General features: G+C 41.7%; 1 long non-coding RNA gene across 2 annotated transcripts in view; it reads left to right on the top strand.

Moving 5' to 3' along the window:
* The first annotated feature begins 367 nt into the window (after positions 1–367).
* The window catches only part of LOC140847761 (uncharacterized), a 215827-nt gene continuing 193215 nt past the window's right edge, over positions 368–22979 (top strand). For both annotated transcript variants that reach the window (XR_012127897.1, XR_012127895.1), the window contains exon 1: positions 368–705. This is a non-coding gene — a long non-coding RNA (uncharacterized lncRNA). The remainder of the gene's footprint in view (positions 706–22979) is intronic.

Below are 22979 nucleotides of genomic sequence, written 5' to 3'. Positions count from 1 at the left end.
GCAGAGGCCCGTGTGGCTGCTTTGGGGCTTCTGTCTCCCGGGTGTCTGGATTTGCTGCCTGTGTGTGCCCACCAGTCGGCCTCCCCTGTGGTTCTGGCTGGGCGGCAGCGCCCCTGCACAGCCTTTGGGGCTCTGGCTCCCCTGTGTCTGGCCCCTGGGGTGAGACATCATAAGGGGAGCGAGTAGGAGGCGACGGTGAGGACTGTGCTTTGCTTGATGGATGGCGTGGGCAGGACAATCCTTGCAGAGGCATCTGGGACAGGAGACCTTAGTCATCCAGGGCAAGCAGACGTCTCCCTCCTACGATTTTCTTCATCCCTTTAGAACCCCTGAGATCCCGCGAGACCCCCGCGAGACCCCGCGAAACCCCCGCGAGAGCCCTCCAGGTCAGGCGTCGTCAGCGCGAGCGCCTCGGGCAGGCGCGCCTCAGGCTAGGTTCCGCACGTCCCTGAGCCGCCTGGGGCTCGCAAGGTCCCGGCCCGTCGTCTCCAGGCCGCGCCGCCCGGGTGGCACTTGCTCCGCGCGCACCCGAGGCCTCAGAGCGCGCCCCGCGGGCTTCCCTGTGCCCGGTTTGCCTGGGAAACCTGCGCTCCACGCCCCCGACGCAGGCCCATCCCGCCGCCGGCGTCCTCGTGGGAAAGACTCCGAAGTGCCCGCCGAGTCCTCCGGGGCAAGTCAGCTGGATTCCTCCTCCCTCCTCCGCTGGTGAGTGGCCCTCCGCGCCCCCGGGTCCCTTGCAAGGTTTGCTTTTGTCCTTGTCTTTGTGCACTTTGACTATACATCCAGGTGTAGGGCTTCTCATTTTTGTGTTTTAGGTTTTGTATGTGTGTGTCTGTGTGAGATCCCTCCGAGCTTCCTCTGTGGGTGCTTCGGCAGTCGTCATAAATCTGAGAAGTTCTCAGCTTTTATTCTTTATATATAAATACATATATATATTTGCTCTATTTTCTTTTTATTCTCCATTTGATATCCCCATTATGCATATGTTGCTCCTTTTATAATTGTTCTGTTACTACGTTCTTTCTGATTTTCAGTTTGGCAAGTTGAACGGACCTATAATCAAGCCAATTGAGTTTTTCTCAGCTGTATCCACTCTCCTGTGTTCATCTAATCTTTATTTTCTGTTTCAGTGTTTTTGATGATTAGGATTTTCTTTTGATTTTTTTTCTTAGAATTTGTCTATTTACCCATCTCTTCTTGCATATTGTCTAATTTTTCCATTGCAGACCTTAACCTATGGGACTTACTTAAAATAATCTGATAATTGTAATGTCTGTGTCATTTCTGAGTTTGGTTCTCATACTTGTTTGTCCCTTCAAACTTTTTTCTTGCTCTTGGCATGACTTGTAATTTTTGGTTGAAATCTGGACACGATGAAGTGGGTGATAGGAACTGAGTTAATAGGCCTTTAGTGTGCGGTTCTATGTTAATCTGGTCGGTAGCTGGGCTGTGTTTGATACATGCCATAGCTGTAGGTGTGTCCGAGGCTTCAGGTTCTTTCAGTGTGCTTGTTTCTGTCTCCCTTCTTGACTCTGGGACCTTCTCTGTACTTCTCCAGGAGCATCCATGTCCTGCAGCTTTCTCAGCTATAACTCACTCATGTTTACGGGAGCTTTATTAGTGTGGTGGTAAAGCATGTGGGAGAAGGAGCATTCTACTATCTTCCAATTAAATCTCAGTATTTTGCTGAGCCTGTGTCTGTAGCCTGTGATCACAGGTGTTTCTTGTATATACAGTTTCCCTCTGCACACCCATTAGGTAAGACGGGAAGGTTGGAAGGGGAAGGTGTGGGGAAAATGCAAGTTCTTATGGCCGGAATCCTCCCCTGACCCTAATGCTTGAAGATGTAACTGGCCTACTGCTGGGCTACTGCCTCCCCACCCTTGGCAATGGGCTGTTATGACTGAGTCACCATATAAAGGGCTCTGCTCAGGGCTCTGGGTGGAGGCAGAGACAGAGGTGGATTATGGACCTGCATGCAGACTGCTGGATGCAGATGTGATTTTAGAGCTCGACCTGTCACCGGGAGAATAAAGCCCTTTACCCCAAGAACATTCCATTGTCATTTCTCGGTCTCACTGAACCCATATAGTGAACTTGCCCAAGTCTGAACCCTCAGGCAAGACAGGTAGGAATCAGGAATGACCTACTTCCGCAGCTCTAGGAAGCGTCTCTGGCAGTCCTTCCCCCTGGAGAGAAGGCCTTTGTTACGGAGAAGGCCTGGGCGTCTTTCACAAGCTTTATTTACCCCTTATTTTCTGTGCTAGAGTTGGGAGGGTATCTGAATTTTCACATCTTCGTCAGGAGAACCTGCTGGGATTCATGGAGATAAAGCCAAAACATGTATGTGTGCCACCTTCTAAGACCACAGTCCCAAGGAAATTCTTATTCTTATGCTAGTGCAAACTTCGTCTCCAGCAGTTCATCAAAATTTCCACGTAAGTGTTTCCACTAGTATGACTCCACCAGATAAGGAGTTCTTGGCTTTCACTGCCTGGATTCACCTGGCTCTCCAGATTTTAGGGTGGTGGATTGCCCTGTGGCATCAGTTCTCTTGTAGGTCCAAGGTAAGTCAATCGTTTTCAATCTGTTCAGCTCTTTCTTCTAAGGGCAGGATTGATGACTTTTAAGCCCTTTACATGTTAGAGCTGAAATTGGAAGTTTTTAAGACCTATGACTTTGTGAGTGTTAATTGGAACAAAGTCATTTTTAGGGTTTTAGAATTTGGGGAGAACTGCTTTTAATGAGGTGAAGTGGAGGCACTTTCTGGGGTATGACTCAGAGTCTACAGTCACTGCATTCAAGAACCTTGACTAGGACACAGAGAATATGTTGCCTACATTAGTTATTATTTGGGACAAACTAATGGAAAGAAATGAGGGAGATGAAGTGAGCTAGAGGGAGAAATGCTCCTAAATACTTGGGTACTTCCTACTGTGAAGACTAATCATTTATATAATGGGCTGAATATGTCAGTTTATCATCATATTTAGTTGTCATGAGAACCCAGTATCTATCAGGCATATATTGAGTGTTGAAGTAGCAACATTTACCCTCATGGAGCCCATATCTTAATGAAGGGTCCCAAAAAATTGTTTCTTGTCTACTCAGCAACCATTTCCTCCTTCTCTCTAACAGAACCATTATTCAGATAGCATGAGGAAATCCTTTGATCTCAAGGAAGGCAGATCCTGTCAACGTCAGGGTTTATATTATAATCAGTCTAAGATAGCCATGATAACCCCATTTCTCCCAGCTAGAAATTCAGTATTCCAGTCTCTGTAGCTGCTTTTCCAGGGGCTTCCTGGTAAAGCCTGGAATTTATTCTTCCTAAATAGAGAGGGTCTTTGAGAGTAGACGCCTTTTGTCCTTTCCTTCTTTTGTGGGGATTTTGGTATGAGGATGTGATACCTCAGCCTGCAAAAGTCAGTTTGTGACTCTAAGGGGTTATAAGCAGGAGGACAAGTCAGCATCTGTGGGGAGAGAAGGCTAGAAAGAGCTCTGAACCGCAAAATGAACCCTGAGTCCCCCTGCCTATAATTAATGTTCTGTGGTTGATAGCTGTGCTTCTCCTTATTATGAGTGGTGGATGACCAGTTTTTTCCTAATTCTTTGAGGAGTAATACTTTGCATCTTCACTCTACTCAGTGAGACAAATCCATTGATCATGTGCTTTGATGTTGTGGCACTGTCACCCTGCCATCAAAGCATCTAAGCACTCTTGATTCGTGTTTATTTTATTACAGACTTATAATGGACAGTCCACAGATTGGCACTGGTTGACATGCTGTATTTTGAGTAGTGCTCACTAGTTAAGTAGCCACGCTCCTTAAGGATGGCCAGTTAGAGCTACCATGTGCTAGACATTCAGGCAGTTAGGTTTATTTTTTTAACTTGTAACCAGATGCTTTTCTAACTGATAACATAGCAGACAAGTAAATACATGAATGAGTGATACAAACACACATACACACATCATTTGGGGGTTGCTAGAAATGTCTTGCATACGCTTGCAGCCCAACTGTGGTAGCCTGTGTGATGCGGTGCCGTTGGATATTCTTGCTGATGCTGGGTGTGCTGGATCCCACTGTGTCTGCCCAGCTTCCCTGGGACCCACCAGGTGCTGTGGTCTTTCATAGCTGCTCATAAACCACAGCCTGAGAGGTGGGACAAATGCTCCTCTTTGTTTACCGTTTCCACTTTGTTAGTGCTGCAGGTGCTCTTTTATCTTACAGGGTGCTGTGGACTGAATGTGTCCTTCCCACTGTCATATGTTGAAGCCTAATCCCAATTCAGTGGCATCTGGGGGTGAGGCCTTCAGGAGGTGATTAGGTTATGAGGGTGGAGCCCTCTTCGATGGACTTAGTGTCCTTATAAAAGAGACCCCACAGAGCTCTCTTACTCTCTAGCATGTGAGGAAACAGCTGCAGAAGGGCAGCCCAGGAGAGGGTCCACCCCAGAACCTGACCGTACTGTGATCCTGGTCTCAGGCTTCCTGGAGCTGTGAGGAATGCATGTCTGCTGTTGGTAATACCAGTCTCTGGTGTTTTGTTATGGTGGCCCAAACAGAGCCACAGGGAAACAATTCTTTATGTTTTCATATCTGGTCCTCTTACCACCCTCTGCCTCTATCATGTGATTCAGAGAAGAGCTCATCCCAGTGGCAGGGGTCAGATCATGCACTCTGAATCTCCTTTGTCTCCGAAACTAAAGGCCAGACCTACCAGGCCAGGCCCCCTTTTCAGGAGGATCCTTGCTCGCTTTGACGAGAGCATTTGTAGAGGACCCTGCACCTGTCCTGCCAGGTAAGCCCAGACATGCCTGAATCTCAGGAGTGGAGTATGACCTGGCCACACATTGGTTACACACACACACACACACACACACACACACAGTTTCTCATCAACTAAACATCAACATGCCCCTCTTTAGACAATTATGTGTCTTTCTCCCTCACAATGCCTGTGCGCTCATTTGAAACAGGTTTTGTATAAATATTTCATATAAATATGTGTCAGAGGAAGGAGGTAATGGAGGATTCATCCTGTAAGTTGAATTATAGCAGTGGCCCTGGTTAGGGGCACCCCAGCAATTGTATTCACTACCAATATTTGGCAATTGAGAAGACCTAGTGGATTTCTGGAAAGCTAGTCTGTGTGGAAAAATGCGCCGTTGCCAAGGGGATGTAAACATTAACAGTGGGGTAGGGAAAATTGTCGAAACTCCAAGTGTGCATCTAGTTAACTAGGTCATAGAAATACTTAATCAGAAAAGCAATAATGCTGTGAAGGCAAGATGAAAGAATTAGGTGCAAAGAGATGCTTACATTCTCTGGAGTGAAATGATGTCAGTTTGTAATTCAAAGACCAAGGGAGAGATTATTCCAAAAGTAATTTCCTGTGTTTCCTTCTCGGCACAGACCACAACACAAGGCTGTAATATTTTGTTCCTTTTCTGAACCGGTATTGCTTAACTCCTTTGCTGGGTTGAATAGTGTCTCCACTTCCCAAATTCATGTCCATGACGGTCCTGTGAATGTGACCTTATTTGTAAATACGTGAGCATGTTTATGACTTGTTTTGCAATCTCCATCAAGGTGATCTCTGTTTCATGTAGCCCTCTTTCTAGGGTTCTGTCTTGTAGTTTTGACTGGATCAAATTCCTCTGCCTGCTTGTTTTGTCAGGGATTCTGTGTTTCTTGCCTTGTATTAGATGTCTCTGCTATGCTTTCTGGTCTAAAGAGTAATAGCTTTATGAAGAAGATGTGCTGTGGTGCCCAGAACCTCAGGATTCTTTACTCTCTAGTGCCTGGTTCTATTTTACGGGGGCCCAGTGGTTGGCATGCTGTGTGGGGGGCACCTTTCTGCCTGGCTTCTGAAGTGGTCTAAGTGTGGGTGGGCAGTTTGCTCGAGCTGCTGCCTTTGTGATGAGCTCAGGAATCTCTGTTGAGCTCACTGTGGGCAGGGCCACCTTCTGCCAGGCCTGCAGCAGTGGGGAGGCAGCAAGCGCTGGGTTTGGGCCCCTGCGGGGAGGAAGGAGCTCTTGGCAGGCTCCTCCAGGCACCTCTCTGGTTGGGCTGAAAGGGAGCCAAGGAAGCTGGGTGGATCTCCTTCCACCTGCCAGGCAGCAAAGTCTGATGCTGCCACTGGGCCAAGTGGGTTGGTTCCTGGCAGCATGCAGGGAGATGCCTCAGGGCTGTGTTATCAGCAAGGGCCATGGAGCATCTGGGGCTCCTGAGGGTTCCCAGTCTGTTGGGCGGAGAAAGGGCTGGAGATGTGTCCTCTACCTGCCCTTTCTCCCGAGGAGAGAGCTCCATCCAATCCTCGTCCCCTCTGGCACCCCTCCAACTGCTGGCAAGTCTTTCACACTGCTGCCTCTGCTTTGGGTCTCAGGACTTGGGGGGCGTGCCTGCTCTCCACACTGGCTGGGGTCCAGCCCCGGTAATCACCGGAACCCAGTGTACTGTGGGCTTGTGCTCCCAGAGCAGATCTCCAGGGCCATGTGTGTAGTGCTCCTGGGCTCCTACCTGCTCCCCACTCTGTCCCTTTCTCCCACCTGTAGGCTGGGGTGGGGGGAGGGCTTGGGTCCGCTTGATCTTGCCGTTGCCGCCTCCCCTCTCTCTGTGTGGTCCTTCTTCCTCCTCAGGTGCAGGAGTCTGTTCTGCAGTCTTCAGGTTGTTTTCAGGTCTAGTTGCATTTGTGGTATTTTTCTCTTTTATGTGTTTTTGGGAGGAGGTTTCTGTCTTGCCTTCCTATTCTGCCATCTTTAATTCCAATTCCTTCTAATGTTTACATTTGGAAGTAGAGTCTTTACCGATGTAATCAAATTAAGATAAGGGTCCTTATAAGACGAGGGATATTTGGACACACATAGGAGAAGGCCATGTGGAGAAAGAGACAGATTTGGGTGCTATAGCCACCATCTAAGAAGGCTAAGGATTGCTAGTAACAACCCCTACTATGTGCATAGTATAGTGTTAGAAGCATAATAGTTTTGTATGAGTTAGGCCATGTCTCTAGAATACATACACAGATGAAATGGGGGAAAAAAATCATCCAGTTTTCTGAAGTGTTTAAAAATTATCAAAGACAGGTACTATTGCTATTGTAGGAATCTTGCCAGTGGAATAACATTTTCACTTCTCATCAGGACCCAGATGAAATGATTCAGGATGTGCACTGAATCTGTCATGGCATCCAACCTGTTCGGACGTTATAAAATATTGATATGATAATATGACAGAAGTAATGGAAAAATGAACATCATCCAGTGTTCCATGATTTGGAGCTAAATTTATTAAATAATTATCCTTTAAGTTGTCCTATTTTTGAAGCACAGGGTGTGGGGTAGGCACGCCTGCGTTAGAGTCTTGATTCCACCACAGGCTGTCTGCAAGGTTTAGGGAAAGCTAATCTTGTCAGATGTCTGCTTCTTTATCTGTGAAATTGTGATAATGTGGAGCATTATATAAATGCAGGTAAATATATATATAATGAGAAAATCACATGTGTACACAGATAGTTGCAAGAGTAAATCTAATGGTACTAAAGGAAGAACTGGAAATATCAGCGATGTGAAATAAGGAAGTTGATGCCTTTTTTTCTGAATAAAGAATGTTCTTTAGTAAGGTGACCCAGACTACAAAATTACAAAGCTGTTGAATTCTTGGCCTCTCTTGATCTCTTATGAAATGGTTCAAGTATTGAGAGTGAGGACCCAGGAACTAGAATAGAAAATAAGGGAGGGGTTATGAGACTTGGATGACTTCAACCTCTGCTGTTCATCCCTTATCAGTCAAGAATCCAGTTTCCCCATCTATTAAAGCTGTGTTACCTTTTTTGAAGAGTAATGATACCCTGAAAGGCAAAGTCAATGTATACAGGGCTCTCTTACTTCAATACCAATAGCAAAATGCATGAAATATATTTCATATTCTCTGAGAAACTGGTTGAGTCTGGGATATTTAAGTCCATTGCTTAAGATTTGCTATTCATAGTTATTGAATGCTAGTTAAAAATATCCAGATTTCCTGGAAATTCTAATTCACTGGCAGCCCAGGTAATTTTTATCATTCAGAGAAATTTCCAAAATACTTTCAGCCAACCAGCTACCAGGAAAACATGACGCTTTGGAACTAGGAGAGTAGGGTTGGATGCCGTGAGAGATTCAGTGCACGTCCTGAACCATTTCATCTGGGTCCTGATGAAAAGTGAAAACATCAATCCACTTGGTAAAATAAAGAAGTCATTAAAACAAATACGGCCTGTGACTGGTGCAGAAATGAGGATTGTGACATCTGCATAAACTTTCTTGCTGAAGCACATACATATTCACATATTTGAATTACTTATCTTTTATTTCCACCCCCTTCTCGTATTTTTTAAAGGGTGTGTTGATTTTAATTTTAGGGTTTAGTTTGTAAGTTATAAAATACTGAGATGATAATATGACAGTAGTAGTGAAAAAAAGAACATCATCTAGCATTCCATGATTTGGAGCTAAATTTATTAACTAATTATCCTTTAAGTTGTCCTATTTTTTGAAGATAAGGATAAGCTCTTCTTAGTGCTACAGAAGGTAGTTACATGATTGAAACAAAAGCATTTCTCCCTTGTTTCCTCTCCATATTTATCTCCATATTATGTTGGGTATCCAAAGGAATACTACATGGGTATTTAGCATCCACCTTTTTTTGGATGTCCAGCATCTGTACTTCCTTCCCACATTTGGGAAATGCCCAGAGTCCCTGGTGCCCTGGATGAAGAGCCCGCTTCCCACTATAGCTGTACTTTATGCCACTGATTCTCTTGAAGCTGGTAGAGGGCATATGGCCCTGGTATCCACTGATCAGAAGCTCCCCCCCAAGACCTCGAATTAGGAGCTTTTCAGTGGGGGAAGTGTGGTGACACCATCCAGGGTACCAGGTGGGATGCAGCAGCAGCAGGAAAGGATGCTTTGTCAGCCAGTGTTTGGTGATGGCTACAGGAGTGCCCTCACCAGATTCGCTGTGTAGCAGGGTTTTACTTGTAGTCTGGCTATGGTTTAGCATCCCTTTCTCTTACTCATTTTCTAAGTTTCATTCTTCAGCCTTCTCAGGGACTCTAATTGCTATTCTGCCAAGATGCAGTTTTTACCTAAGACCCCTGCCTGACTCAGCCCTCTCAGTAACATGGGTTCTGTTTCTTCCTTCTCCATTCCCATCTTGTACCATCTCGTCATAAATTAACCCCGCAACAGTAACAACCCAAACGCGTGAATACCACATGGCCCTGATGACTCCCTAACACAGACACTGCTAGTGCAGTGCCAGGGGAATTCAGGATTCCTGCTAGGCCAGCACATGTGGTGGTGGTAACAGCAATGACAAAGCCTTACTGCTGACATGGAGACTTTCTGATCAGGAGATACACAATCTGATGCAACAAATCCGTATTTCTTTGAACCAAGTTAATATTTTGGTAAGGTATTCCTGGTGAGGATGCTTTGAGATTGTTAAAATGACAGCAAAGGATTTAGAATATTACATAAACTTAGTTGCTCAGAAAACAAAGATTCTTTTAAAAATATTCCTACTCATTGACAGTGCACCTGGTCACTCAAGAGCTCTGATGGAGATGTGCAACGAGATGCATATTGTTTTCATGATTGCCAACACAGCATCCATTCTGCAGCCCATGGATCAAGGAGCGATTTCAATTTGCAAGTCTTGTTAATCAGGAAATACATTGTTTAAGGCTGTAGTTGCCATAGGTAGTGACTCTTCTGGTGGATCTGGGAAAAGTCAGTTGAAACACCTTCTGGCAAAGATTCTCCATTCTAGACGCCATCAAGAACATTTATGATTCATGGGAAGAGTTCAAAATGTCAACCTGAACAGGAGTTTGGGAGCAGTTGATTCCAACCCTTATGGGTGATACATTGAGTGGTCAGGTCTTAAGTGGGAGAAGTTACTGCATATGTGGAAACAGCAAGAGAACTAAAATTACAAGTGGAGCCTGAAGATGTGACTGAGTTGCAGCAAACTCATGATCCAAACTTGAATGGATGAGGAGTTGTTATTCTTACGGATGAGTAAAGACAGTGACTTCTTGAGATGGAATCTATTCCTGGTGAAGATGCTATGAAGATTGTTAAAATAATAACAAAGGATTTAGAATCTTATATAAACTTAGTTGATAAAGCAGCAGCCGGGTTTGAGAGAATTGACTCTAATTGAAGTAAGTCCTACTGTGGGTAAATTTTCCTTTTCTTGAAAGGAAAAGTCGATGAGGCAGAATTCGTTGTTGTCCTTTTTTAAGAAATTGCCACAGCCACTCCAGCCTTCAGCAACCACCGTGGTCAGCCAGCAGCCAGCAGCTTCGAGGCAGGACCCTCCACCAAAACATGAGGGCTTCCTGAAAGCTCAGATGATGCACAGCACGTTTAGCAATAAGGTATTTTTTAATTAAGGTTTGTACATTGTTTTTTAGACATAATGTTATTGGACACTTTAAATAGACTACAGTATACTGTAAAACAACTTTTATATGCACTGGAGAACCAAAAAACTAATTTGACCCACTTTAGTGGGATATTTGCTTTATTGGGGGTGGTCTGGAACCAGACCTGCAGTATCTCTAAAGTATGTTTATAGGTGGGCTTCATTTTTGAGTTGCTTTGTGTAGAGGGGATCATATGATACATCTATTTTTTGTAACATTTTTACCTAGTGATACATTTTGGAGATCTTTTCATGTAACTGTAGAGTTGTACCTCATATTTTAAACTAATAACATTCCATAGAATGGCTATATACTAATTAATGTAACAGTCCTACTCGTGGATATTTGTGTCTTTTCCAGTGTTTGATTTCTTGTGAAAATGTTTCCAGAGGTTATATTTATTTCTGCCTCCTTGGGAACATAAATATTTCTCTTAGACACCAGGAAATGAATGCTCTCTGAAGAGTGTGCATTTTACAAAAGACTGTGGCTTTGGGGACTGCATGTTAGCTATAGGAGTAAATATTAAAAACAGCCCAGAGTGGGAGTGTTTTGGAATTAAGGGGCCAGAATCCCTCTTGGCCCTGTCCAAGAACAACTCTAATGACTGAACCATCCCTCAAATCTCTTCCAACTGTAGTATTTGAAGGCTAAATCGACCTCTGGCTCTCTTAGGGAACTCTCTGTGGCACCAAATCTCCACCTACATATTTGGATTGTAGAATGATTGACAGAACATATACTCTTCCAAATCAAGGGAGTCTGGATTGCTAGCTTAGTGTCCATGGTTCTTAGCAAATTCCACCTCTGGGGTGCCTTGTTGATTGAACTATGGATGAAGTTAGAGTGCACTTAGAGTGCGTTTGATCACCTGTTTCATTCTCTCTGTCTGAAAGTGAGACGGATCAGTTATATTTCATTTCAAACCCATGGTTCCTAATCAATTTGGACATCAATATCTGGATATAAAGCAATTGACTTCAGACTTCCTAGTTTAGAGAGAAATATGATTTAGGGAATAGGTCACAGACTCTGGGTTAGACAGATTTGGGTTTGACTCTCAGCTACCCCCTAATATGTGAGGAACTTTAAGCAGATTACTTAACTTAGCTCAAGATCGTCATGTACTGTAATGGGAATGCTAGTAGCTACCATAATAGCTTTGGACTAAGAAATAATATAAAAACTGTAAAATGCCTGTCATACAGTAGGTTCTCTTGGGAAAAGAAATATACAGAAGGCAAATATGAAAACATATCAGCTGTCAAGATTATTATCTAGGTTGAGATTATGAATCTATGTGACATAGCTGATATCAGGCAGTTACTTCATATTTCTAAATCTCAGTCAAATCTAGCAATTCCACTTTTGAGTATATACCCTCCAAAATTGAACGCAGAGTATTGAACAGATATTTGTATGCCTGTGTTCATAGAAACATTATTCACAATACCTAAAGGTAAACAACTCAAGTGTCAATCTACAGAAGAAGGGAGAAGCCAAATGTGATATTTAATTACCCAGTCTTAAAAAAAAAGAAATTCTGACCCATGCTTCAGCACAGATGAACTTTGAGGACTTTATGCTAAGTTAAATAAGCCTGTCAGAGCAAGCCAAGTGCCTTATGATCCCACTAATTTGAGGTACCTACAGCTGTCAAATTCATACAGACATAAAGTAGAATGGTGGTTGCCAGGCCTGCGTGAACTGGGAATAGAATATTTTTGTTCAATAGGTAATTGAATTTCAGTTTTGGAAGATAAGAATTCTGGAGATGGATGATGGTACAATATTATGAATCTATTTTATACCACTAAACTGTACATTAAAAAATGGTTAAGATGGTAAATTTTATGTTATATGTATTTTACAATTAGAAAAATAGGAAAAATTATTATTGAGTATGATGTTAGTTGTGGGCTTGTCATATATGACTTTTGACTTTTATTATGTTGAGATACATTTCTATACCTAATTTTTAAAGAGTTTTTTATCATAGATGGATGCTGAGTTCTGTCAAATATATTTTAATGTATATTGATATGATCATGTGATTTTTTTTCTTTCATTCTGTTAAAGTGATGTGTCACATATATTGATTTGGTATATTGGAACAACCTTGCACTCCAGGGATAAATCCCACTTGTTCACGGTTAATGATATTTCTAGTGTGCTGCTAAATTTGCTTTGCTAATATTTTATTGAGTAGTTCTGCATCTGTAGTCTTTATGAATATTGACTTGTAGTTTTCTTGCAGTGTCCTTTTCTGGCTTTGATATCAGGGTAAGGCTGGCCTCATAAAATGAGTTTAGAGTGTTCCATTCTCTTTGATGTTTTTGGAAGACTTTGAGAAGGATTGACATTAGTTCATTTTTAAATCTACCAAACACTGCCTGGGTTTGGCATTTTCTTCATTGGGAGATTTTAAATTACTGATCCAGTCTCCTTATGTAATTGGTCTGTTCAGATTTTCTGTTTCTTTCTGATTCAGTCTTGGTAGATGGTATGTTTCTAATTTTTTTCCATTTCTCCTAAGTTCAGTTTATTGGAGTGTAGTTCATAATAGTCTGTTGTGATCCTTTGTATTTCTGTGGCATCAGTTGTTATGTCTCTTTCATTTATAATTTTGTTGATTTGAGTCTTCTCTTTTTTTTTTGACTTGGTTAGTCTAGCTAAGGGTTTGTCAATTTTGTTTATCCTTTTAAAGAAGCAAGTTTTACTTTTGTTAACATTTTCTGTTGTTTTCCTCTTTTCTATTTCATTTATTTCTGTTCTGATCATTGTTATTTCATTCTCTCTGCTAACTTTGGCCTCAGTTTGTTCTCTTTCTAGTTCCTTGACATGCAGAGTTAAGATGCTTATTTGAGATCTTATATGTTAATGTGTTTATTGCTATGAACTTCCCTCTTAGAACTGCTTTTGCTGTATCCCGTAAGTTTTGGCATGTTCTCTTTCCATTTTTGTTTGTCACAAAATACTTTCTCCCCCCTTTACTTTCTTCTTTGATCCATTGGCTGTTCAGCAGAGTGTTGTTTGGTTTCCATGTATTTGTAAGTTTTCCAATTTTCCCTGTTACTCATTCCTAATTTCATTCCATTGTGGTTAAAGAAGATACTTGGTATAACTTCAGCCTTCTTGACTTGCTAAGACTTGGTTTATATCCTAACAAATGGTTTGTTCTATAAAATATTCCATGTACACTTGAGAAAAGTGTATATTCTGTTCTTGTTTGATAAAATGTTCTGTGTGTTTTTAATTAGGTCCATTTGGTTGATAGAGTTGTTCAGACCTTCAGTTTCCTATTGAGTCTCTGTCTTGGTGATCTTTTCATTGTTGATAATGCATTGTTGAAGTCCTTAACTATTGTTGTATTGGTCACTATTTCCCCCTTTAGCTCTGTTAGTTTTTGCTTTATCTATTTAGGTGGTCTAGTTCTGGGTGCATAAATATTTACAGTTGCTACATCTTGATGGAGTAACTTCTTTCTCATTATATAATCTTTTTCCTTTTTTTTTTGATTAAAGTCTAGTTTTTGTGATTAAAGTGTATTTACTAGGATTCCCTGTCCAAGAGACTGTAGGATGGGCTCTGAAGCTGCCCGGGTTCTCTAATCAGGCTTACTAGATAGTCAGGACTGGGTACTGTAGTCAGTAGTAAATGGGACTATGCTTTAGCTTCCCTGCCCTGGGACAGAGGGCAGCAGAATGGTCCCCAGGGCTTGCACAGCTCATTTTTAGGGACCTGAATCAGGCAAGAGTATGCATTAAATTCCCTGGCTAGGTGGGGCACCAGTTTTGCTCTGCATATGGGAGAAGCCATGAACTGTTTTTTCTGTTAAAGTGCCACTGTGTGCAGGGCTGTTGGATGGGCTACATAGCTTCCTGTGTGCTCTAGTTTGGTTCCCTGGTTTTGGTTTCCTGCTCAAGTGGAGCAGGAAAACTATCTTTAAAACAGGCAAGCATCTTTTTTTTGTGATCTTGACCAAAGCAAACCTATTTCCTAAGTTCCCTGGAGGAAGAATGCTATTTGCTTTCTCTGTAGACAGTCACCTCTGCCTGCCAGATTCTGTGTTTGGACTGTGGAGCTTCCAGGTTCTGGCTAGGCTTTCTGGCCAGGTAGGGTTAGGAGCTATATACTGTAATGACCAGAGCAATGAATTAGCTTCCCTGCCTGAGCAGAGTGGGGGAACTGACTCGGAGCCTGGAGATGCTTTGTTTGTGGTCTTCAGCTATGTTGTCTTGTGTTCCCTGTGTCACTGGTTTACTCTACAGATTGTCAGCTCTGCCTGCATCACTCTCTGCTCAAGTGTTGCTGGCTATGCAGCTTCCAGGTGTTCCGGTCAGATGCACCTGGGAGCTATACTCAGCAGTGTGCTCAGCACCCCTGCTTGGGCAGGTACAGGACAGGCTTCAGGTCTGGTAAGGTTCTTCATTTGGAGACCCAAATCAGGCAAGCCTGCATCCTGCCAAGTTCCCTGGTCAGAGGTACCACCATCTTGGCTGTGTAGATGAGCAAAGCTGATGGTAGTGATTACTGTCTGGGTGCTACAGGTGGGAACTCAGTCTGCTAATATCCAAAGGTTGGTTGCCGTAAGCTCTTCCCCCTTGTCTGTTACAATCAAATTCAAGTGGTCAAGCCTTGTATATTCCCTTGCAATCCCTGTGGAGTAAGACAGGAGTGGGGGCTCCCAAGATGTTACCCACAACACTGGGGGCAGCTAGATGTCCACCCTGGGTTCTCTTTTCCCACTGAAGGAACTCAGGGAAGACCTCCTGGTGTGATGCTGTGCCAGCTGGGGAGGGGGAAGGTGCAGTGCTGTCAGCATGTACCACTCCTTTCCCCCCTCTAATGCAGTCTGTCTGGGTCTCTGGTGTGGTGCTGGGGGTTGCTTCAGTCTCAGCCCCATGTTCTAGGATTCTCTCAGTGGCGTCTTCTCCCTGATGAGTTGTTAGTTCTTAGAGAGAGAGCAGAGTTAGAAATGACCTGTGTCACTATGACCCATACTTTTCTTTTTAAAACAACCTATATCACCATCTCGGTGACCCATATCATATCTTTCTTTTTAAGCATTGTTTATTTTATTTCTTTTAACATTTATAATGGCTACTTTGAAATCTTCATTACATTTGACATCTGTGTCCCCTGAAAGTTTCTATTGCCTGTGCAATAGGTCATACTTTATTGTGCACAGGTCATACTTCTCTATTTCTCTATTTTGGTGTTTCCAACAGGTTTATTGTTGTTTGCTTTTTAATGTATTTAATGATTTGACTGGACTATTTTATTGATTTTGGTAATATTTTATGAAGCCTCTAATGTCATTCCTCAGAAAGCACAGCTTGGGCATGTACCTGTCACTCTGCGTTGACAATGATCTTAGCAGTTCTCTTACTGGCTCTTTCTTTGCGGCTTTCTCGGCTTTCTCGGAGGCTGCCTGCGTCTGCTGTTATCACAACAAGATGATAGGCTTCACTAATTGCCGGATAATTGTTCTGTTGTTTCCAGGAGTGCCCTACAACATAAGTTGTTCCAGCATCTTACCAATTTAATTTGAGCTGCTTTGCTATAGTTTTTGAGTCCAGTGTTTGAAGTTTGTTCTGACCCCAGGAGGGATTTTCTTAGCTATCACTGTTTGTGATTCTCTGGTAAACAAACAGGCTTCTAGGTTTTAGCTCCTAGTGCTCAGAGAGTTACCAGTCCTCTTAAGTGCTATCACCAGAATCTCCACTGGTTTTGAAAACACCCTCAGGCTTGCACTTCCCCACACTTCTTCCAAATAAAGACAGTTCCTTATAGAGAGCTTTGGGGCTCTGTTCTTATGGTCTGCCTTTCCTCCTGGAAAATCTCTGAGCCACTGCTCTACAGCTGGGCTCAAAGGCAGTGTGTTGCATCCCTTGTAGTGACAATCCCGTTTTGTGAGAAGGATGCTGGGCAGGGGCCATACCTCCAGGTTTCTCAGTTTTCCTTGCCTAGCACAGAACCTAAACCCTATGAAGAGCCTAGAACAGGGAAGTTGGGGCCCCATTATCTTCAATCTAACATACCTGGGGTTGAACCACCACCCTGCAAGTAGGGGCTGGGTGGGGAAAAGGAGCTCTTGATCTTTCAACTGCATTCACTTGGAAGTTAGCCTCTGCAACATGAAACCAGTGAGTGATGACATATACTGGTGGCCTCCTCCTTCTGGGGATATAACAGCCTCTTAACCAGGGTTTGGGGGGAAGGGACCCTTGACTTCTTGGCCAGACCCACTCATGTGGAATTCTCATCATACTGAGATGTTTGGGTGGGAGGAACAGAAATGATTCAGGTGCCACAGACTCTTAGCTAGATGTGATAGATTTTCTTCAATAAATGATCCTCATTTGCTGTATGACCTTGTGAGAATTTTCCAAGACTCAAGTAGTTATTTTCTACAGTTTTTATCAGCTCACATTGTTTTGCTGAGGAGTGGGTCCACAGAGCCCATCACTTGGCCTCTGCAGAAATTGCCTCCTTTGAAATTGTGCAGTGCAGGATTGGAATGCAGGATTGGATCCCTAGATAAGTTATTTTAAAGTCACTACTTTTTAAAGTCAGTGACTTCCTGCCCATTTTCCTGTTAATTGTACACAATACATTTCTTAAATTCTCTAGATTTTGAAAGTCTCAGCTTCTCCTGATCCTCCTTCATTAACCAAGATCACTTTAAGTACTTTGCATAGAAATAATTAGCTCCTTATTTTTAACCAACACTTCTTAATCAACACTCACATCCCTTTAGCTAAGCTTCCTGTGGGGCACAAAGAAAGAGGAAGTCCAGCCCCAAGGGTGATTTTGGTTTTATCTGATTCAAAAGTAAAATTAAACACCAAACATGTTGCAGAAGAGGGGAACTAAATAGCTCCTGAGGGTATATTAGGCAAGTTTCGTAAGACAAGCTCTGAATGCAAAGCAAATAATTTTGCAAAACAGAGTCAGCTGAGGGGTAGGTAAAGGCAATAGTTATAAAAATCTTTTATAATCCAAGTAATATCATAATTTTCCCTCTCCTATTCAATTGTTTTAAATCAAAATTCAAAAATTTATTATTGACTAAATTCCAAGAAGAGAGTTTTATGAAATCAAATATGACCACAATTTACTGTTTGGATAATTATTTGCAGATGTTTCTGAAAATATCTAACTCAACTGTTGCTGTATTGCCTAATATTTAATATGGGATAAATAATAATAAAAATAATTTTTCTATTAAGTTCATGGAGCATTTTGATGGCAAGATAAAATAATTCATGTGCTCTACAAAATTTTTAAACTTTGTAAATATATTTGAACTATTATTTGAGTATGTATGAGGTCCTTTATTATTTTCAAAGGGATCTACAAAAAAAATGTCAAATGAAGACAAAGTGAGAATTTTGCTAGACAATTTTTTGTTCATCACTAGTAGATACCCTTTCCCCCCAATTTCTGCTCTGCTCCCCTGAGAGCAGATGTACTCACCTTAAGCTCTGAGTAGAATATTGAAGATTCCTGCCCTCTCCATTTCCAGAGCAGATTTGCTTTTCATCTGTTTTATTATGGAATTTCCACATAAGACTTCTGCTTTGCAAATCATTCCAAGGCTAAAATAATTTTAAAAACCACTGTCCTAGGGTACTTAGTAACATGAATTTAGTTATCCACATTTAAATTATACATGCATTTTCCTAAAATGGTTGCAGATAAAAAAAAAAGCTAAAGGAGTATAGAAAGCATGATTTTCAATGGGAAGGTGATGATAATACTGATAACACCTTCCATTATTGAACATTTATATTCTGTGAGGTAAATGGCAGTTCCTATGGCCAGGATCCTCACCTGACCCTAAACTACTTGATGATGTAATTGGCCTGCTGCTAGACTAATGCTTCCTTCCCATAGGCAATGAGCTTTTATTGACTGAGTCACTATATAAAAAGCTCTGCCCAATGCTACTTGTGGAGGCAGAGATGGATGACGTGAATAGGGACCTGCAGACTGCTGGATGCAGATGTGATTCTAGTGCTTGACCCGCGGTCATGGGAGTAAAGCCAGGTGTAAACTCTTTTACCCCAAGAACATTCTGTTGTCATTTCTCAGTCTCATGGAATTCATAGTGAACTTGCCCTGGGCTGAAAGCCTCAGGCAAGACACTGTCTAACGCTTAAAACAGCCCTGCAACAAATTATCTTGATTTTTGAGTAGAAAGTCTTCATGATAACTGTTCTTAAAAAAGAAGAATGAAAGAGTGGGAAAAGGATACAACAATTTGGGGAGCTGATGACAGCATCCTTTTATACCATATTCCTAACTGTTGTATCATGTATGTTTTGTAACAAGTTGAGAAATTTTAGCTTCTTGGGAGTATGAATGTAAAGTGGATTTTTTTGTCTTCATTGCTTTCAACTGCACTGTGTTAAGTCTCCTTGAGCTGCCCCCTAATAATAGTTCACTTAACTTTTTTGTCAGGCTTATTCTGCTAAATAACTCTGGAGTGTCTTGTTTTTCTTTGAAATCTATACTAAGTATGAACCAAAACGTGCCTATTTTTGCTTGGAGTAGGGAAGGAGGGGCTCCGGCTCCGCGAGCAAGAGGAGGAGGAGCGTTGCAGATGTTTTCTTAGACATCTTCCCACGCACTTGCCCCGTGGTGGTTATGGGGAGTTGTCCCAGGCCCTGCTCTGGTTTTGCCTGATGCTGGTGACTGATGGAGTGGTCTCTGGGGTTTGTGCACTTTCTGTGAGGTGATGTTTACTTTCACCTGGACTCCTCCAATCAATGACGTCCCCATTGGGGAGGCAGCTGTGTTTTCCTTCGGCCCGTCTGTGGGACACTACCAACTGTGCTCCACTCCCCTGCAGCTCCCTGGCAGCCTCATGGTGCATGTCCCTCTTTAACCCTGTGCTCCTTCCACGGAGCCCTGGGAACCTCTGGAGACCTCTTCTGCATCATCTGAGGGCCTTGGAGAACATAGCAGGCCAGAAGCCATCTTCTTTCTAGGGTTACTACTTCACTGTCTGTTGAAGTGGGACATATGTTTAGAAATATTTGGACCAGAAATAGATACCAGTCTTTGCTTAAGTGTATCCCTAACCACAGGGAATATTTTTCTGAGCATCATCCTCACCTCTCCCTTACTGGGAAAGGGATGTTGACAATTGACAACATCACTTGGCATGCTTTAGAGTTCTTGAGCTCTCTGATTCTGTGCTCTGGTGGAGGCATCAGAGTGGGCCTTCGCGTAGTGCAGCTCGGTACGCACCTCTTCTTGGGCACTCCCAGTCCAGAGGAGGGCTGGTCCAGTAGACCCTGTAGGGAGTTGGCTGCCTCGCTGCTTGCAGCTCCATTAGAATGAGGAAGTGAGGGGGGGGTAGTTTTATTTCCCTGGCTTGATTCAGACCTCATGAGCCAAAATACTAAATCAACAGGGAAAATAACTCTAGATATCCTGCTACATTGCGATGTACTACAGGAAAAATATTTCCATGAATTAAATCATTTGGGTTATGGACTAAGAGGCATTTTTCCACATTCATTTAGAGTTCAGCAAATTATCTAGAATTGTCCTAGATCTGTCAAATTTTAAAATTGAAAAAGCTTAGCTATTAGAGATTCTGTTCTCTAGTTTTATAGGTGAACAGACAGACTTAGAGAAATAAATTTTACTTACCTAGGAGCTAGTATCCCAGAACATGGATCTCTTGACTTCCAATCCAGAGTTCTTTCTACTACACTGTGATCTCTTTTCATGGAATGCAAAACACAGTGGGTTCTGTATTAGCTGTGTGACCTAATACAAATGGCCTCAAGTTTATGTTCTTCAGTTGTTTCAAAGTAAACAGGGTGGTAATAGTACCTATCTTAGAGATACACAGGTTCAGTAATGTGATGCATGCACAGAGAGCTTAACCTATGAGTGTCACATGGTTAGGGCTTACAAAATGCAAACTCTTGTTAGTCATTATTATCATCACTGGCTACCACTCCACTTTTTCTGTCTGAGTTTACTTCTGTTATGGCAAATTAGGCAAGGCTGTTGCACAGTAATGTGCAAATGTTCCATTTAAACACTAAGAGAGAGATTCTTTCCTCCAACTACATGTTAATATAGCCTCCCTAATCATTTCTGTCTGACTGCAGGGCAGAGGGAAGGTGAATCCACACCTGTTGGCCTCTCATTCTCTGAACCACTTATGGAGACAGGATAGGAGAGCCCAGATATAGCACACAGATCAAGGAAAGTGAAAGGGTTACCTGGAACCCGTGCAGTGATCTACAAGCTGGAGCCCGCAAGGTTCCCTACAGCTGGACAGAAGCCAGGAATGCTTACCCTAGACAAGATCATCAGTATCCTAGGAAGACCCACTTTCCTAGTCACCCACCACCTTAGCCTTGCTTTGAGGGGATTAGCTTTTGGACTTCAATAGCAACTTCATCTTTTTACCTTTGTTCTGATGATTTTGTCTTTTTTGATCATTTAAAATGTTTTAGGACATAAATGTATAATTATATACTGTATATGTAATATATAATATATACTAATGCATACAGCATTATGGAATATTATCACAAAAGTGTTTTTTTGATTAGTTTCCAGAAGAGATCTTGTATCTCTTCCAGAATCGTGCAGCCCCTCTCCCTGCCGCCTCTGCTAGTGTTTCCATCTGCGTCTTCATGGCCAGGTGGTGATGATGTGTTTGCTGTTCTGCAAGGAAGTATGAAAAAGACAGTAATATTGTATCAATTTAAAAAGCTTTTTTAAAAATGGTAAATTTTTATGGTGTTTTTGTTTCAGGATGTCTTTTCTTTTATGATGTAATAGTTATAATAGATGGTAGGAGGTTTTTTTTAAATGCCATTACTTGGAAAAATATAAACAGGACTATAACAATCTCTCTCTCATTTTTATCATATTGTTCAGTTCATTTGTATACAAGTAATAAATTCACATAGTTAATTAAATAAAAAAGGAAAAAGTAAATGGTTTCCGTGCACCCCACCTACTACTGTTACTGATTTCTTAGTACTTTTGTAGTTTATGTGCATGTATATATATATGTGTGTGTGTGTGTGTGTGTGTATATCTGTAACACATTTTTTTATTTTTACCCCTCTAACTCTTTTAAACAAAAGATAATATTTACTGCTCTGCCCCTTGCTCTTTTCACATAAATGTATTATCCTGGAGGTTTTTTCTTTTTTTTTCTGTATCAGCACATTGAAGCATTTTCTTTCATCCTTTCTTAATAGTAGCATAGAATTTAAAGTAGGAATAAACTATAATTTATTTAACCAGTCTTCTAATGCATATAGAACTGTTTGTAACTTTCTGCAGCTATAAACAATGCTACAGTGAATAGCCTGGCATATTTATCGTTTAACACTCATGCAAGTTTATTTATAGGACAAGTTCCCTGAAGTTCTCAATTGCTAGGTCTGAGAATAAATGCAAAGGTAGTTTTTTTCCCCAATAGGTTTGTTTGTTTTTTATTTTGATATATTTTTTATTGAAGTATAGTTGATATACAATATCATATTGGTTTCAAGCATAAAACATAGTGATTTTATAGTTATATGCATTATTAAATCCTCACCCCAACTAGTGTGGTTTACTGTCAACGTAGAAAGATGTTCAGAAGTTTTGACTATATTCTCCATGCTGTACTTTCATCCCCCTGACTAACATATTATGATTGAGATTTTGTGCCACTTTATTCCCTTCAACTATTTCACCCTCCCAGCCCCAATCAGTCCCCCAGGGTAACCACCAGTCACTTCTCAGTGTCTAGGAATTTATTGCTGTTTTGTTCATTTTGTTTTGTCTTGTTTTTAGATTTCACATATAAGTGAAATTATATGGTATTTATCTTTCTCTGCCTGGCTTATTTCACTTAGCATAATACCCTTTAAGTCCGTCCATGTCATTGCAAATGGCAAGCTTTGTTTCTTTATTATGGACGAATAATATTCCATTGTGTATATGTATTATATCTTCTTTATCCATTCGTCTATTGATGGACACTTAGGTTGCTTCCATATCTTGGCTATTGTAGATAATGTGGTAATAAACAGAGGGGTGCATATGTCTTTTTGAATTGGAGATTTTGTTTTCTTTGGGTTAATTCCTAACTGGAATTACTTGGTCAAACAGAATTTCTATTTTTAGTTTTTTGAGGAACCTCCATATTGCTTTCCATAGTGGCTGCACCAATTCACATTCTCACCAACAGTGTAGGAGGGTTTCCTTTTCCCACATCCTCACAACCATTATTTCTTGTCTCTTAGTGGCCATTCTGACTGGTGTAAGGTGATATTTCACTGTGGTTTTGATTTGCATTTCCTGGGTGATTAGCAGTGTGGAGCATCTTTTCATGTGTCTACCATCTGTATGTCTTCTTTGTAAAAATGTCTATTCAGATCCTCTGCCCAATTTTTAATTGTGTTATTCTTTTGGTGTTGAGTCATACAAATTCTTTATATATTTTGGATGTTAACCCCT

The sequence above is a fragment of the Manis javanica genome, chromosome 1 (genome assembly GCF_040802235.1).
Source record: "Manis javanica isolate MJ-LG chromosome 1, MJ_LKY, whole genome shotgun sequence".
Lineage (NCBI taxonomy): Eukaryota > Metazoa > Chordata > Mammalia > Pholidota > Manidae > Manis > Manis javanica.
Note: the sequence above shows the minus strand (reverse complement) of the source record. Positions and strands in the feature narration are given on the sequence as shown.